The 17680-nt window shown below is 40.0% G+C and overlaps 1 long non-coding RNA gene across 1 annotated transcript; it reads left to right on the forward strand.

Moving 5' to 3' along the window:
• The first annotated feature begins 3491 nt into the window (after nucleotides 1–3491).
• Nucleotides 3492–5374, forward strand: LOC147429869 (uncharacterized). The gene is made up of 2 exons (XR_015185907.1): nucleotides 3492–4255; nucleotides 5133–5374. It is a non-coding gene; the product is annotated as an uncharacterized LOC147429869 (long non-coding RNA).
• Nucleotides 5375–17680: the final 12306 nt, after the last annotated feature.

Here is a 17680-nt window from a genome sequence, read left to right on the forward strand (position 1 = left end):
TACCCATATACGCCACTCTGATACAATATCGGGCAAGGCATTGGTAAGCAGAACACCTTTCCCCTAGTAGCCCCGTCAAGCAACCTCATCATGAAATTTGTTGCTTCTACTGCGTTCCAAACCCTGGCTGTTGCTCAAAATTCCAAAATGGCACACCGATCGAGCGGACTGGGCTAGTACAGAACCGGCCCCCGGTGAATCTTTGTCGGCCAATATCTTGGCGACCGAGACTCCGATCACTCATTTGAAAAGACCGACGCGCTCCTCAGAGTGAGCACTTCAGGCCCGTACATTCATTTCAATTCTGTCACCTTAGCTGCAGTTGTCCAATCCGGTACGGATCTGCAATGGACTTGAACTTTAAACTGTCATAACTTCTTCATCATAGCTCCAATCGACGAGCTGTAAAGATAGGCTTGTAGAGCCCTTCAAGTACTTCAACTTTGATCAATAAATTCCTAGTTGTGACCACTTCAAGCATACTCACTGTTTAGCATTACCAAGACATATTTTGGCCCTTAGAGCCTCATCTGGTACACTTTTAGCTTAAAAATTGGCTTGTTAGCAAGCCCTTATAAGTGCTGAATAATCATCTGGATTCAAATACACCTGTTTGCAATCCCTTTGCTCATTTTCTTGTCATGGGAGCAGAGCGGCAGGACACCGCGGCCCCCATTTTTTAAGGAAAATGAGCCCCTTCCCAATAGCGATGTCGCTCTTGCTCGACAAGGGGAGGGGTCCTGCAGTGATGAAGGCGGTGAGAGAGAGGAAATTCCAAAAGGGGTCTATGCCGCCCGTCACCAAGTCGAAGAAGCAAGAGGTGGAGAAATAGACAACAAGAGAGAGAAAAGGGCTTTCCCAAAGGATAATGCAAAGGAAGCCGGGTGGTCAAATTGGACAGAGAGAGGTGCCATGCAAAGGTTGCCAAAAAAGACTATGCCAGATGCAAGCAATGCAAAGCAAATTCCAAATGAAGCTGCAAGTGAAGTGCACGCGATGGGAGCTCCCCCATTATTTCTTTTTTAGTTCTTCTAGACACACCCCAGGAGGTAGACATTCATTTTTTGGGGTCTTTGACCAATGTTGGCTTTTGACCAATGTAGTTTTTTGCCAGAGGCTTTTTACGAGGATGCTCCTTGGCCTGTGTAGGCTTTGAGGAATTGTCTTTTTGTCGAGGTTGTGCAGGCACGGGATTGGTTGTACATGGTGTTGTTTATGCAAAAGGACCATTCTCTACTGTTTTGGGCATCATTCCCCCTTCCCCCTTCTTCTCTTTGCTTGTGCACGTGTGGTTCCGAGCGTGTGTCAGTGTGTGCCCCCCCAAAGTTGGTTGTGCAAAGAGAGGTAGAGAGAGGCTGTGTGGTTGTGGAAGGCTGTGAATTGAGCAGAGCAAAGAGACTGAGTCTATCTAGTGCATTGCAAGGGGTGTGTGCGTATGGTTGTGTGCAAGCGGTGGTTTTCTTGCAGGTAGTGTCAAGTTTTGAAGGTGAACTCTAGTGGATTGGGGTGCTCTGTATACCCTGGGCTATAGTGAGGCATTGTGTTGTGTGCTGAGTGTGTTCCCCTTTCCCCCTCTCCATCGGGGTTGGGCAAGGGGTGGAAGACGAACGGCTCAGGCCGGTGTTGCTACGCCTTGCTAGACTGTAGCTGCATCCTGCTGCTATCACTGCTACCTATCGTCTTGCACTCTGCACTACCATAATCTGTGTGCTGCCATAATGTCTGTGTTGCAATGACCTGGACGACCATACTGTATAGTCAACGCTGCTCTTTTGTGCAATTTGTAATTATTTACTTTATTTAACCTTGGTTGAGGAGTATAAGTGCCGTAGGATTTCCGCTACTTTGTGCAGGTTTTTCTTCTGCTGCTAATTCACCAATTGTGGCAGAAATCCTAACGTCTCAAGACTCCTCTCCTCCTACAAGGTTCCTTCCATGAGAAATTAAAGCGTGTCGAGTCCTCGGTGATCCTCTTTCTTGCTAACTTCCACCATATATGCGCTCTTGGGGTTTATGCTAGAACAAGCGAACTTTCCTAAATTCGCCCATCCTTGTTCGGCCAATCCAAGAGGTCTATAAGGGCACATTCCATAATGCCGAAATCCACTACTCATATCTTTTACTAATAAGCTCGCTTTTTACTTCGGTTCCTATATATTTCAATATTAATCATTTGACTAAGCACGTTATCAAGCATTAATGATAATAAAAATTGTAATTCCTCCTAATCAATTTATAAATCCTATTTAATACACTCTCAGCTATGGAATATTTGATAATAATAGCTTAAGTGATAAATCACTTCATCCACGTCCCTTAGAAATGTGACAAATGGTAACGTCAAGACAAAGAATTGATGATTAGACTGTTGATCAACAATATGCGACTTTGCAAATCCCTTGACCAAAAAGAAAGAGAGCCTCCTTTGCACACTTATCAAATACCTGAAGAGAGCAAACAATAGACCGTCCAACTGAGCACATAAGGTCATTATATCCCAATTCAAACCAATCTTCTTTTGAACTCAAACCCTTCAGAAGCTGCACATGACATAAGGAATCTAGTCAATGCCTTTTGTCGTAATGGATTTGAGAGAGTAAAACTTTGGAGACTGGTTAGAGGGTACATTCAAGCATGTGTCGCTTCTCCCCATACATCCAACCCCATTGTCGTGTTAGATAATCTCAAAATTGGATGGCAACAAGACCCCTTTGGGGGCCCATTGACCCCAAAGAAGGACTAAAATCCTAGTGTGGGTGGAGGAAGGTCTCTCTCTCTCACACTATGCTCGCTGTCATTCCCCCCCTAAAATCTATCTTGTATAGTAAGCCCTCTTTTTTTGGAGAAGGGATTCAAACAAAAGAAGTTATGTGGGAGGTATGTGGATGTTACTCCAACTCCCACCAGTTGGTATAAATGTCCCCCCCCCCCGCCCGCCTTCCCCAACCCACTCAACCACTCCTCTCCTCCCCAACCGTTCATACGATTGGGACCCCTTGATTTTAGGTATTTATGGAATAGGGTATAAGAGGGGCTTGTATCTTGAGATGAAGGGTACAACAAGGAAGGGGATACCTCACCTAGAAGGAGCTTGAATTATTCTAAACTCAGCTACCTCATCCATGGACCCCTCTACCCAGGTTAACTAGGTCACGTATATTTTTTGGTGTTTTTGTTAAAATGACAACAATAACAAGTAGACTTCTTTGTTGATTCTTGTCTTCCACTTGTAAATACTTACACTCTTATGTTTTTGATTCTGGTGATGGTGGCCGGTAATAGAAGAAGTCTTTTTTTAAAAAATATTCATCACCAAAATTTCCTAGCCTGCAAATCTTGCTCTCTGGGAATACCCACCCTTGTATTAACTCCAATAATACAATTGGCCAATGCAGCTTCTTGGTTCTCTTATTTGTGTCATGTTATTTCAAAATTTATAAAAATGATTAATTTTTGGAATTTCAATGTGGTATTTTGGAAGAGTAGGCCCAATCACCTACTCTCTGTAGTGGCATGAGTGTAACCCCTTTCTTTGGAAGGATTCGCCTCATGTTTGTAAGGTTCAGGAGCTCTGTCTCCACACTCCACTTGCTTGTCCTTTCCACGCTCCACTTTTTTTATTACATAAAACAAAAGGAAAGGATGTCCGTCGGCTTCTTGCAATTTTACCATAGTGAAATACTTTTCTAAAGCTTTTTTGACGTGGCTTATCTCTTTAGGGCAGTGGTGCACATTGGGACAACTCTCTCGTCGTGCTGAGGTATGCAGTCTACTCAACCGCGCTACCCTACATTATCTAGGGCTACTGTGTTGCCTCAATGAGCCAAGCTTTCATACATCCTTGCTAGAGTTGGAATGGCATGAGCAAGTAGATGAGGCTAGTCTTAGTCTCTGCCCGCTGGTTGACGTAACAACTTGGTTCAGGAGTTACGCTTCATCATGTGAAGATTTGACTTCTTTAATAGAACGCACTAAACAAATTAGTGCATGGTCTACAAATTATAGCTGCAACTAGCGATAAGGCTCACTCAGAATGGCTCAAATATGGACCCAACATTATGCAGAGATGAATGGAAGGCCATGGTCAAAAACTAAAAAAAGACCCTATCACACGGCAGAGATGCAAAACACTCTTCAATGGTCTCTCGGAGGTATCCATGTCGCCAACCATGGCCGGTGGTAGTGCCCTCATACAAGATGACCTCGATGAGGATGGTCTACATGGCGGATGGTCTTCACAAGCCTTGGGATTTTGGTAAGTTCACATTACTTGCCCCGCTTACCGTGCACCTCCTACTTACTCTCATTGATGATAGTGATAAGGTAGCTCTTAAAATTGGCTTACAACAAGTTTTAGAAACTAACTCCTCTAATCTCATTGAAAACACCCTCATGGCTACCCCGTTTACCATGTCATGCTTTGAATCCAAGAGTTGCAATGCATCTTTTGGGTGTGCTGTAGGGGTCAAGGGTGTTATCTCCACTATAGGGCGGGATACTAACTATACAACACAAGTGTGGAATGTGCACCAACCATTCCTTAAATGCGGGTGTGAGCATGTCGAGCAAGGCAACCACTATCGTGATAATAATGTTCTTAGGTTTGATCATGCACTGTGGTCATCCTCAACCACATTCCCATCTTCTTCCCAACCACTTCTCTCAAGAATTCCACCATTGCTTTCCTTACTTGGATTGCAAAGGAAGCTCAAGAAGCTATCAAAGCCTTATTAATGGACTTATTCTACCTAGAGAAGCTCAAGGAAGCCATCCAACACTCTGTACTCTTCACCCAACTTCCTCCTTCTTTCTCCACCACCTCAAAAGTAGAAGCCTACATTGTTCAAGCCATCTCACCTCATCAAGAACCGAATGACACTCAACAACACACGAGAACAAGAGGAGATGGTGGTCGCACTCCACAGAGGCGTGGATGCACACATACTCCACAATGGTTAACGGGCTCTACTCACCTATCTCGATGGAAATCGGCCTCACGAGCTGATACTTCTGAAAGTAGTAAAACCCCATACCCCACTCCTCATCCGCCCACCATTTTCCCCGCCCATCTTTGCCAATGTTTAATGCTTATTGTCTTGCTAGTGCTAAGTCTTTTTTGTATGATTGAACAGGTACAAAGAGACCATCATGAAAGACTATGCTTTGCCCGAAGGAGTGTAGCAAAAGCATGTTGATCCCCATCCATTTTGTCAACCCCCTAATGGACATTAGGTGCCTCACCTCCTTTTGTAATCTATTCTTTTTTGGTCTTGGTATTATAACTTCCCCCTTATGGAATGAATGTAGCTTCAGTTGGCCGTTTGACCGCCCTCTAAAAATCACCTTATATAATGCCAAAAGGGTGTTTACTTTACATTCAGGAGAAGAGACATTTTTTTTTTCTTGTAAGTTATTTCCTAAAGAAGAGAAACATATCATCACAACTCATCTAGGCAAACACATGAGCCCCACTCTCTCCAATGTATGTGAATAAGGCCTTGGGCACATCTCCACCACCACAACAAACATAGACCAAGCTTACAATGAATTAAATCGTGTTTTTCACTCATTATGTGAACGGAGTGCATCTCTCTTTCTTCTACTTTACCATGAGAGCATGCATCACAACACATCTTTCGTTATTGTCTCAAACATCTCCATACCTAGAGGCAACATCAACCACACCCATCCTTAGGACTTGAGGTAGAGGAAATACAAAGAAAGTTTTTTTATCTCTTGCCTTGACAAAGCACCCAATAATATAGTACTTGTATGTAAAAAATATATCTCCTTGGAAGCACATAAAAGGCTCAATGGGATAGATTTCACAATCATAGATAAATCCATTGAGGAAACCCTCACACTAGTCCCCAATTTCCTCACCAATATCCTCATACCACTTTATCCTTCACACCCATACATTACTGCTATCTTCAAGATACACAAAGCTTCCTTTCGATGGATAATGTGTGGCTCTTCCTGCTGTTATTCAAAAGTTTCCTCAAGACTTGCATGAAAACTCTCAAAGCAAGGGCTAGGAAACTAGACCAAAAGGCACTTCTTTGTCATAATATCCATCTACGATCTTGGTGGATTGTAGAATCAGTCTATGAATGCGTTCTAAATCTACCCACACATGTAAATACCCTATACTAGGGACATTAAGAGATGTTATCAGAATATACCCCATCAAGGTTCCATTGGTTTAATACACCACATTCAAAAGTTACTTACTTACACCTTCTCGTGCTCACATGGGGATTTTATCTCTTTTCGACACCTCCCCTCTCACTCTGTGGAAGGAACATGGTCTTCCAGATCATACAATTCAGGGCTATCCTTTGATCTTAAGACTACACTTGCACTCAACACATGGTTGAATAACAATATGTTCATTCAATGCAAGGGTAAGGTGTATTGACAAGTGAATGGCAAACCAATGGGGTTGTCATGTTCACCCTTATGGTGCAATCTCTATCTACATTCTTTAAAGTTTGATTTCCTTGACCACACCCTCAATCAAACACAACCTCACCTCACTCCATCCAAACTCGGACTACCCTTTTTCTACTTTGATGATATCCTACTCATCAACTCGCAAGACTCCCGTACTCTTCTTAGAACAACACAAAATCTACCCCGAATGCCTCACAATCAAAGTTGACAATACTAAGCATACAGGAAATTTCTCAAGTTACAACTGTTGATCAACAATGTGCAACTTTACAAATCTATTGTCCAAAAGGAAGAGAGCATCCATTGCACACCTATCAAATACCTAAAGAGAGCAAGCAATAGACCATCCGATTGGGCACATAAGGTTATTATCTCCTAGCTCAAACCAATCTTGTTTTGCAACTCAAACCTTTAAGCAGATGCACATTACATAAGGCATCTAGTCAATGCCTTTTGTTCATAATGGCTTTGAGAGAGTGAAACTTTGGAGATTGGTTAGACGGTACATTCGAGCATGTGTAGCTTCTCCCCATACATGCAACCCCATTGTCGTGTTAGAGCATCTCAAAATGAAGGGCAGTAGGACCCCTTTGGGGACCCAATGCTCCCAAAGAAGGACCACAATCCTAGTGTGGGTGGAGGAGGGTCTCTCTCACACAATCCCCACTATCATATGCTATATGGGAATATCCCTAAAGTAAATATTCATTACCCCCTAAAATCTATCTTGTATAATAACTCTTGTTTGTTGGAGTAGGCGTTCAAACAAAAGAAGTTATGTGGGAGGTATGTGGATGTTACCCTAACTCCCTCCACTTGGCATAAATCCCCCCCCCCCTCCCCCTCCCCGCCCCCCCACTCAACCCACTTCTCTCCTCTCCAACCTTTCATACTCTTGGGACCCCTTGATGTTTGGAACTTATAGCATAGGGTATAAAAAGGGCTTGAATCTTGAGATGAAGGGTACAACAAGGAAGGGGTACCTCACTAGAAGCAGCTTGACTTATTCTACACTCAACCTCCTCACTCATGGACCCCTCTACCCAGGTTAACTAGGTCACATATATTTTTTGGTGTTTTCATTAAAATGACAACAATAACAAGTAGAATTCTTTGTTGATACTTGTCTTCCACCTGTAAATACTAACATTCTTATGTTTTTGTCTATGGAAATGGTGGCAGGTAATAGAAGAAGTCTTTTTAATATTCATCACCAAAATGTCCTATCCTCCAACTCTTGCTCTCTGGGAATACCCACCATTTTATTAACTCCAATAATACATTTGGCCAATGCCGTTTCATTGTTTTCTTATTTGTGTCATGGTTATTTCAAAAATTTCTAAAAATGATTAATTTTTGGAATTTCAATGTGGTATTTTGGAAGTGTAGGCCCCAAATCACCTATACTCTCACTCTCTCTCTCTCTCTCTCTCTCTCTCTCTCTCTCTCTCTCTCTGTCTCTGCATGGGTTGCCCTTGCTTCTAAAGAGGACATAATATGGTTTGATGCACATTGAGACGTCATCTACCACTTTGTGTGCCCTCATTTTATTGAGGAGCTCTAATTTCATGATCTATTCTGCATTAGACGTCATCCAATGTTGCCAAAGGAGGTAGCAAATAGTGGATGGCGTACTTGTTGACCAAAGCATTGCAAAGCATGACAAATTTGTATAATAGTCCTTGACCTAAAAATCCCATCTTGAGAGTGCTTATATCTTATAAATACATCTATTTATTTTTGGTTCAAGATTTGACCAATATCCTATCTTGAAGACCCTAAACACCCCACCCCAACCCCCCCCCACAAACCATCATGCCTATGCTTCAAGCCCATGATAGTAAGGTAATTTTAACACTATTTGTTGGAAAAAACCCCCTTACATTGTCAAAAAAGATCCTTCACATTCTTTAGAACCACTTACAGTAATAGTTCAACTTGAAATTGTGCTCTCATCTACGTAGTCCTTAGTGCACACATTCTTGCTCAATGTATGTAATTTCTCTTGTTTAGGGTCCTTTCTAAAGATCCTTAGAAATCCCTTGTCTTTAGAGATTGCACCCACACCCACTACTTATGTGTCTAATTCACCACCTTGACTTGCCACTACAAACATGTGTACTATATGCTCTTGTATCATTTCCATACCCTAGTTAATTGGTCCCTACAGGCTACTACAAACATGTGTATATGTTGCTCTTTGGGATTATTGAAGTGTGTGAGCAAGAAAGCGCATGCGTGTTTGTGTGTGTGTGCGTGCAACAATGGAGAAGAGAGAAGAAGAGGAGACACAAGTGTGTGTGTGTGTGTGTGTGTGTGTGTGCGCGTGCATGCGTGCAACAATGGAGAAGAGAGAAGAAGAGGAGACACAAGTTGTGGAATCCTAACACAATATTTTTATATACTTATTAATTTATGTAGAACTTGAATGGTCAGTGTTAGTTCATTGCTAGTGTTAAGCCACCCAACACCTAGGCATGGCGCATTGGGCTTTACCACCCCAAAAACCTCCCACTTAAAGAAAAATGTGCCTTTAAGCTAGGGTGACAATGTATATATACATGCAATATAGGTAGTCAGTGACCATGATCATCTACCCAATGCCCATGAGTGCCCGACAATGTGCAAACCACTCTAAAGGTAAGCCCTTGGCAAGCTACAATTGCTTGTCCTCAAGCACTTCCCGAATGAAGTGATACTTCACATCCACATGCTTTGTCTTTGCATGAAACATTGGGTTCTTTGACAATTGTATGGCACTTTGGTGATCACAATGTAGCACAGGCATCTCAACACTAATTCCCAAGTTTCTCGCTAGACAACCAAGTCGTATAGCTTCCTTGAAAGCTTCCAAAGTTGCAACATGATCAGCCTCTAGAGTAGACAAAGTAATGCAATCTTGCAAAAAAGATCGCCATGAAACTGCACCTGTAGTGAACTCAAAGACATAGCCTCAAGTGGACCTTCTCTTGTCCAAGTCTCTTGCACAATTTGCATTCGTATAACCCATTACACATGCTTTCTTTCTTCCGAAGAAAATACACATGTCTTTTGTACCATTCAAACATCGTATAACCCCTTTCACTACCTCTCAATGTTTATTTCTTGGGTTTGAAATATATCTGCTAACTACTCCCATTGCAAAAACAATGTCAAGACATGTAGCATTCATAGCATACATCAAACTCCCAACTGTAGATGAATAAGGCACTTTAACCATTTCAGTATTTTTCTCTTAAGACTTAGGGCAATCGTTTTTAGAAAGTTTCACATTGGAGGCAATGTAGTACTCAATGCCTCTCCATATTGAAATGCTTGAGCACTTTATCAATGTAATTGGACTGAGAAAAAAAGACCAATTTCTTGCATCTGTCTTGCCTTCTATATATGCCAAGGATATGGCTTGCTTCACCCATGTCCTTCATTTCAAAGTTCGCATGTAACTCCGATTTCAAGGGTGAAATATCATCCCTGCTTTTCTCGGCAAGTAACATATCATCCACATAAAGGAACAAAATCAATAAACTACTATTTTAAGCTTACTTAGTGTAGAGATAGTGTTCCATATCGCTATGTGTGTAGCCTTGAGAACGAGTAGAATTTACAATACCACTCCCTCGATGACTGTTTTAGACCATGAAGGTTTTTTTCTAACTAACCTCTAACTGACACACCAAGTCTTCATTGCCCTTCTCAACAAAACCTTTTGGATGTTGCATATAAACTTGTTCTTGAAGATCACCATGCAAGAACACTGCCTTGACATCTATTTGGTCATGTTCCATGTTCTTTGTAGCAACCAATACAAGTACACACTGCAAAGTAGTCATCTTGACAACAAAGAAAATATCTCATCAAAGTCAATACCCTAGTACTGCTTAAATCCTTTAGCAACCGGTTGTGCACTTAGGCTTGCTATCATGAGGTGTAATTTTTTGCTTGTACACCCATTTGCATGGAAATGCCTTTTTACCTTTAAGAAAATGAACCAACTTCCAAGTTTGATTCTTATGTAGCAACTCCATTTTTTATTGCATATGTTTCTTCCACTTCACCTTGTCTTCCATTAACATGGCTTCCTTACAGCAAGTGGGCTCTCCATAATCTATCAACATAATGTAGTCCAAGGAGGGAGTATATCTATTAGGAGGCCTTGAAAATTTGGTAGACCTTCTAATAAGGTTGAGCCTGTTGTCCCACAACAACATCTTGCACTACAGAGGATTCTAGCCTTGTTGTCCAACATGAGGCATTTCAACGCTATTGTAAACAATTCCATCTTCTTGGAAGATAACTCTCCTAACCTCCACTGCATGCACACACTTCTTATGCATCTTCTCTTCATTGAAGCATACGTCATTGCGGTGAACAATCTTGTAGCTGAATCATGATTCCATAATCAAAATCCAATCTCGCCAAGATTTCCATAGCCAATAAATATACATTTCATATATTTATTCTTCATTTGATGCCATACCAAGCCTTTGATTCAAACATGGTTGATGTGAACGGGTCAGCCTAACTTTGGCTTTTAGAGCATGCCTTTCATGAATTTTAATTTCAGAAAATATCCCTTGTTTGTTTAGTCTCTAAGACCAAACAATTGCATCAACATTTTCCCACACTTGTGAGTCCTTGTAGCTTATAGGCCAAAATCCCTTCCAACAATTGGTGTAAGCTTGAGCATCAATCATACCACTCTTTCTAGCACAAGGTGCCCAATATTGAATCAAAATATTTCCATATTTTGGTGATGTAGGCTCTATGTCTGACAAATCCATGGAAAGCCAAACATGATATATTTATGTGTCACTTGGCAGTAGTATTACAAAGTCACCCTATTGCACATCAATCTTCGGGTCAAATTCTCCCCTTGGTCTATCTTGCTAAGGTCCACAAAAATGATCAGTCAACTCTTCCAAGCTTAAGAACCTTTCTGTCCCGTGTTGGAAATTTATCACATTGCTTTGTAATTGATGATATCCTTGAGTTTTTGGCCAAAAATCTTCATACAACGATGCTTTTGATCTGATTTCTTTTCCAATCTCTTTGATCTCCAGTAATCTATCACGGGTCTATAGTACCTTGGTACACTATACCACATCCTAAATTTTGCCAAAATCTTATGTAATTCTTTAGTCCTAGAATCACTTCCTCATGGGCCTTAACATATTGCGCCATTGGTACCAAAGGAGGATTTCCTTGTGGTAACATTGAATTCCCTTCACTCTCTATTTTCCAAAGATGAATACTTCCGCTCCAATTTGAAACACTTACATGTGCCTTATATTTCATCACTGGTGTTTTCTCTTGCATAAAGAACCAAAATTGAAGTGGTTTGAAGTGACCATGTCCTATTCATCACAAAGATAGCCATCACAATATTTCTTGAAATAAGGAATCTTAGTGAGCAAGAATGGAGCTGGAGATGAAGACGAGCTAGTTCTTAATGTACCAATCTAATGTGGCAAAGTATAACTTTGTGTAAATCTCAACTTCTCTGAAAAATGCTAAACATAGCATCTATGTACTCATGTGTATGTCTAACCATTAAAAAATCCTAGCTGGATGGTTTTAAACCCCCCCCCCCCCCCCCTGTTGCAACAAGCAATGATAGGTAAGAAAATAAATATCAGTTTTTATTCTCTCGAGCACAATTATCCACTTGTAGCAATAAGTTCTCTAGCAACTTGGAAAATGTTGATTGCAAATCCTCTTCTGCAATTTCAGATGATTGAAAAATAGGCTCTTTGCCGTCACACTCATGTTGTGGTAGTCTAAAGCGTCCCTTGTGCTTAAAGCATGTAGTAGTGAAACATTGCTCTTAGGAAGCCCATTTGTTACAAGATTACCAAGTGGATACTTATCCATCCTTTCTAAATTGTGTAAAAAATTAGCAATTGAGCCAATTGTAAGGTTTGGATCAGCTGGCCACATACCATTCAAAACAAATGACTTTCTCCATGTCCATGAGTGATCATGCCAATTAGTGCCACCTGCAAATTGTAACCTGAATCCACACCCTTGGAAACAACACATAGTCTTGGAATTGTTGTCTTCTTTTGATCCATATTATCATGAACTATGCATACATATTTTCTGGTTGAATTTTTGAAAATGTGCACCATGCATAAGATAGGCTTCTGCAACTCTTTTGTTGTGCCATGTGAACTTTTCTCTCCCTCAAGAGAAAAGCTCTTTTTTCAAGGTTAGTTTTGGCTTCCAATCTTGCTTTGATTGAACTACAAATATTGCACTTAGAGAACTCACTTGTCTTTGTTAAGGTGACATGTGGGTACTCTTTGTTCCAAATTCTACCAAAAGAAAACTGGGAAAGCTTCTTCTCATACCCATTTGTTCAAGTGTCATGTTGATTTCACTTAAAATATCCACTTGTTTGTATTTTGATGGAATTACAAGTTGAGTCTCCCTTGACCCATCCAACATTGTTCTACTTTTGTGTGGCATCTTCTCAGAGTTATTATCCACAAACTCATTGAGCAATGCTCTTGTTAAGTTAGTATGTTGAAGTTCCATGCACTTATTGACACACACCATTCTCAAAGTTTTCCTTGTAGTGGTAAAACAATGTCTTTGGTATTCCATGTAGCTCATACCATGTGCTACAACAAAAAATAGGCCCATTTATCTTGAATTGTTACTGCACCTTCTCATCTTTTTGGTTGCACATGGAGAGAACATCATAAACATAGTTTGTTCGTGTCTTTTGAGATTCTCCCCAAAATTCTTTTTGTAATCTCAACACCATATTACGATCTTCATATTGACAAATTTTTTTTGCACAACAATCAATACAGGAAACCCTTTGAACCAATTTAATTGATCCATAGAATGTAGAAGTTGTTTGTGCTTTTTCTTTTTGCATCCTATTGATGAAAGTGTATCTTCCTTGAAGATTGAGCTGCATTAACCTCATGACTTATTTGAGCGTTATCTTCATCAAAAAATACATATTCACATTGAGTATGCATACCGTCAATGGGAACAAAGAGTTGCAATGGGCTCTTATCCAACATTGTTGTCTGTTTGATAGGCCATTTCACTAACGTAATGCTACCCACTTCAATCACATCTCATTGCTTTCATTTTCTCTTTCAATGGCCACACCCACACAATCAAGACCAAGTGACACAATCATGTGAAAACAAATATAAAATGGTTTCCTCATTGCCAACGCACTTCATTGTCTTATCCTTTAAAAGAACCCTCTGATTTTTCCAATATTCTCATATCGATGTTTTAAAATTTGTGCTTGTTATTGGTACTGCATGTGTAGCTTGTGCATCCACATTATCCTCTTCCTCATGGCCATTGTAGCTTGTTATCAGTATTGCATTTGTAGCTTGTGCATCCACATGATCCTCTTTCTCATCACCATTGTAGCTTTGCATTGGTCCAAATAAGTTGGAATTCACTATGGTAGACTGTATTTGATACTTTGGCCATTGAATGGCACTCCAAAGTGAGCCTTGGAGGGAAGTAGTATCCATTGTAGGAAAAGGAAGGACCACATCCTTCAAGCATTCCTCCACTAGTATGGATACATCTCCTTGGCCTATCTTTATACCACCACAAGTGGAATCTTCATTGGTTCTACACACACAGCCGACACCAACAATTTCATTGTCAAATACCTTGTGTACTTTCTCCCCATATTGAAATTCCATCTTGCAAATGAAAAAGATTAAATTGCTAAATGCAAAATTGAGTAGAAATTATGTCAAAATTGCATACAAAATAATGTTAAAAAAGTCAAGATATAAAGCCACAATTTACGTATTACAATGGACTATAGGCTAGACAAGTGGTGGCGATTGCAACCAAATAATCCATGATACTTTATCTTGGAGAAGTGGTGGTTGGACATGCAATGGTTGGGAAAATAATCCATAATACTTATGGTTGGGCATATAATGGAGTTTGAGAGCAATGAATGATTGATATTAAAGATGATATATTGGAGATATGATGGTCATATAATGTATCTATCTCTATTTTTATGCTTGAATATAACTTAGTTTGGACAAGTAGTGGACGTTATGACTCTTTATGCTTCAATGGGGCATAACTTGTACAAGTAGCGGGTCACAAACATTATGCCCCTCTATGCTTTAATGGAGCTTAGCTTGGACAAGTGGTGGACCTTGTGGATGTCTATGCTTAACTTGGAGCTCAACTTCAACAAGTGGTGGACCTTATGGATATCTATGCTTGAATGGAGCCTAGCTTGGATAAGTGGCGGTCCTTATAGGTTTCTATGCTTCAATAGAGCATAGTTTGGACAAGTAGCGGACCTTGTGGACTTCTATGCTTGAATGAAGCATAGCTTGGAAAATTGGTGGACCTTATGGGTTGCTATGCTTCAAATGAGCATACATTAGACAAGTGATGGACCTTGTGGCTATCAATGACTGAATGGAGGCAAGTGCTGGATGTTATGGATCTCTATGATTAAATAGAGTATATATTGAACAAGTGGTGGACCTTATGATTCCCTATGCTTGAATGGATCATATATTGGACAGGTGGTGGAGTGTTATAGCTCTCTATGCTTCAACAAAGCATAGATTAGACAAGTGGTGGACCTTGTGGCTCTCTATGTTGGAATGGAACCTAGCTTGGATAAGTGGTGGTCCTTTTGGATGTCTATGCTTGAATGGAGCATAGCTTGGTGGAAATTATGGATCCCTATGATTCAATAGAGCATAGATTGAACAAGTGGTGGACCCTTTGGTCCTCTATGGTTGAATGGAGCATATGATTAGTGGAACTTATGGTTCTATATCCTTGAATCAAACATAGCTTGGACACGTGGTGAACCTGATGGCTCTCTATGTTTTGATTGAGTATACATTGGACTAATGGTCGGACTTATGGCCCTCTATGATTCAAAAGAACTTAGTTGAGATAAGTGGTGGATGTTGTGGCTCTTAATGCTTTAATTGAGTTATGATTGGACAATTTGTTGACCTTATGGTCCTCTACGCTTGAATGGATCATATCTTGGACAAGTGGTTTACTTTATGGCTCTATATGCTTCAACAGAGCTTATATTGGACTAGTGATGGACCCTTGTGATCATGTATGATTTATAAGATCTTAACTTAGACAAGTGGTGGACATTTATTCTTCAATAATGGACCTTGTGCTTTCTCTACTTCATTTGAGCTTAGCCTTTTGACCTTTCATCAATTTTCCATGCATAACTTAAAAGTTGCATCTTGTGGCATGGACTATAGGCTGGGCATATGGAAGATCTTAAGAGCAATGAATTCATGATTGTAGAGATGGTAGATTGGAGTTAAGATAGCATAAGAAGATAGTGGAGAATAACAAAACAAAAAAATAGCAAAACAGTAGAACGGAGGCGACTTGCAAAACAGTAGAATAGAGGCGATTCGGAAAAACAGAGGCCATTTAGTAGAACATAGGCAATTCAACAAATACACAGGTGATTAAGAAAAACCAAAGGTGATTCAGTAGAACATAGGCAAAACAGAAGAAGATTCCGCTTGCGACCAAATGAAGGTTATAGCTCCTAAAAAATAGTATCCTGCACCGCCCGAGAGAGTCCTACACATAGATCACATAAGAGCTGAATTGCACATAGGTCTTTCACATCATCACAAACAATTTCTCTTGCTGTGTAGCGATCAAGAGTTTAGCAAGGTGCATGTATTATCGTTCTCTCTCTCTCTCTCTCTCTCTCTCTCTCTCTCTCTCTCTCTCTCTCTCTCTCTCTCTCTCATCTACATCAATTTTATGTCTTTAAGAAACCAAAATGATTCTTTGCTTTGGTGTGCCTCCTTTTACACACAGACACACACACACACACACACACACACACACACAAACAAAAAAAACCCACACATATTCTCTTCCTCACATGCACTCCCACATAGACACAAAAACCCACATAATCAAGTACATACACTTTTTTCTCACACAAAAATTAAGATGGAATCCAAACTTTTCAATTACTGCTCTATCTATCCTTCTTGTGCAGGTACATCTATTAATAATATTCATGCATTGTATGTATAGACGTATGAGTGGTTGTGTGATTATTTTTCCTGTGTAAAGTTCTATGTACATAAACGTACATACTTATAGCTAAAAACAATAATGTACACGAGAGTGTAAGTTTGAGTAGACTTACTTGTGAGTTTCGGCGAGGTTGATTCTTTCTCTGAGGTTTGCTTCGCTATTGTTTGGCCGCTTTCTGCCCAATGCGTTCAAAATGTGATTTTCATTTTTCTTTCTCAACAAAGGTATTATAGCTTAGTGACAAAGACCTAGTGGGATGAAATGAGAAAAGACCTAAACATAAAGAAAGAACAACTATCACATTCATTTCACCTAGGTTGCTAGTTACACCTAGAACATTGAAAACCTTTCATGTCTTAGGTTGAGGTTCGGGTTGACATTGAGATTGGAAAAGTGGTGGACCTTGCTCTCATGTTGTAACATCTCCTTGAGGCATGGTCTCATATGTTTTCTTTCCAAGTGCTTATACATTGAGGTTGGCCAAGTGATGGATCTTGGTCTTATACTATAACATCTCTTTCATGCACGGTTTCATATTTTAGGTGGCATACTTATCCTAAATTACGTAAGTAACTTTTAAGTTTTGAAAGCATATTGAGAGAATTTGGGTGACATATTTGAGTTGAGCCATATTATTCAACTATATCTTAGAAGTTTGAGTTTTACTCTGCCAGAAACTTTAAATTTAGGCGGAAAAGTTTGATTTATTGTGCTAAATTTTGAATTCAAGGGAAAAAATTCGAGCGAGGAAATTTGAATTGAATCTTGGAAATTTGAATTCAAGTGGGAAAATTCAAATTGAAGCGGAAAAAATTGGATTCGAGAGGGAAAACTTGAATTTTGACGATAAAATTTAAATTTGACCGGGAAAGTTTGAATTCACTTTGTTCAAAATTGTAATGAGGTGGATCTAGGAGACACCAACCATTGAACCTATCTTCCAATACTTGGTTAAAATCTGAGTTGCATTATTCGTTATTCGGGATACGGATAATACGCGAATAATGGGCGTATTATTTGTTTATTTAAATTATACAGCCGTATTATACAGTGCCACATTAGCATACACGGCCAAACGCATAACTTCTTAGTTTTTCGATCGAAAAACTTTTCGAACGAAATTATTTTTGATCTAAAATAATAACGATCGGAAAAA

Source organism: Adiantum capillus-veneris, chromosome 22, assembly GCF_014529385.1.
Source record: "Adiantum capillus-veneris isolate H3 chromosome 22, ASM1452938v2, whole genome shotgun sequence".
NCBI classification, from domain to species: Eukaryota; Viridiplantae; Streptophyta; class Polypodiopsida; order Polypodiales; family Pteridaceae; genus Adiantum; species Adiantum capillus-veneris.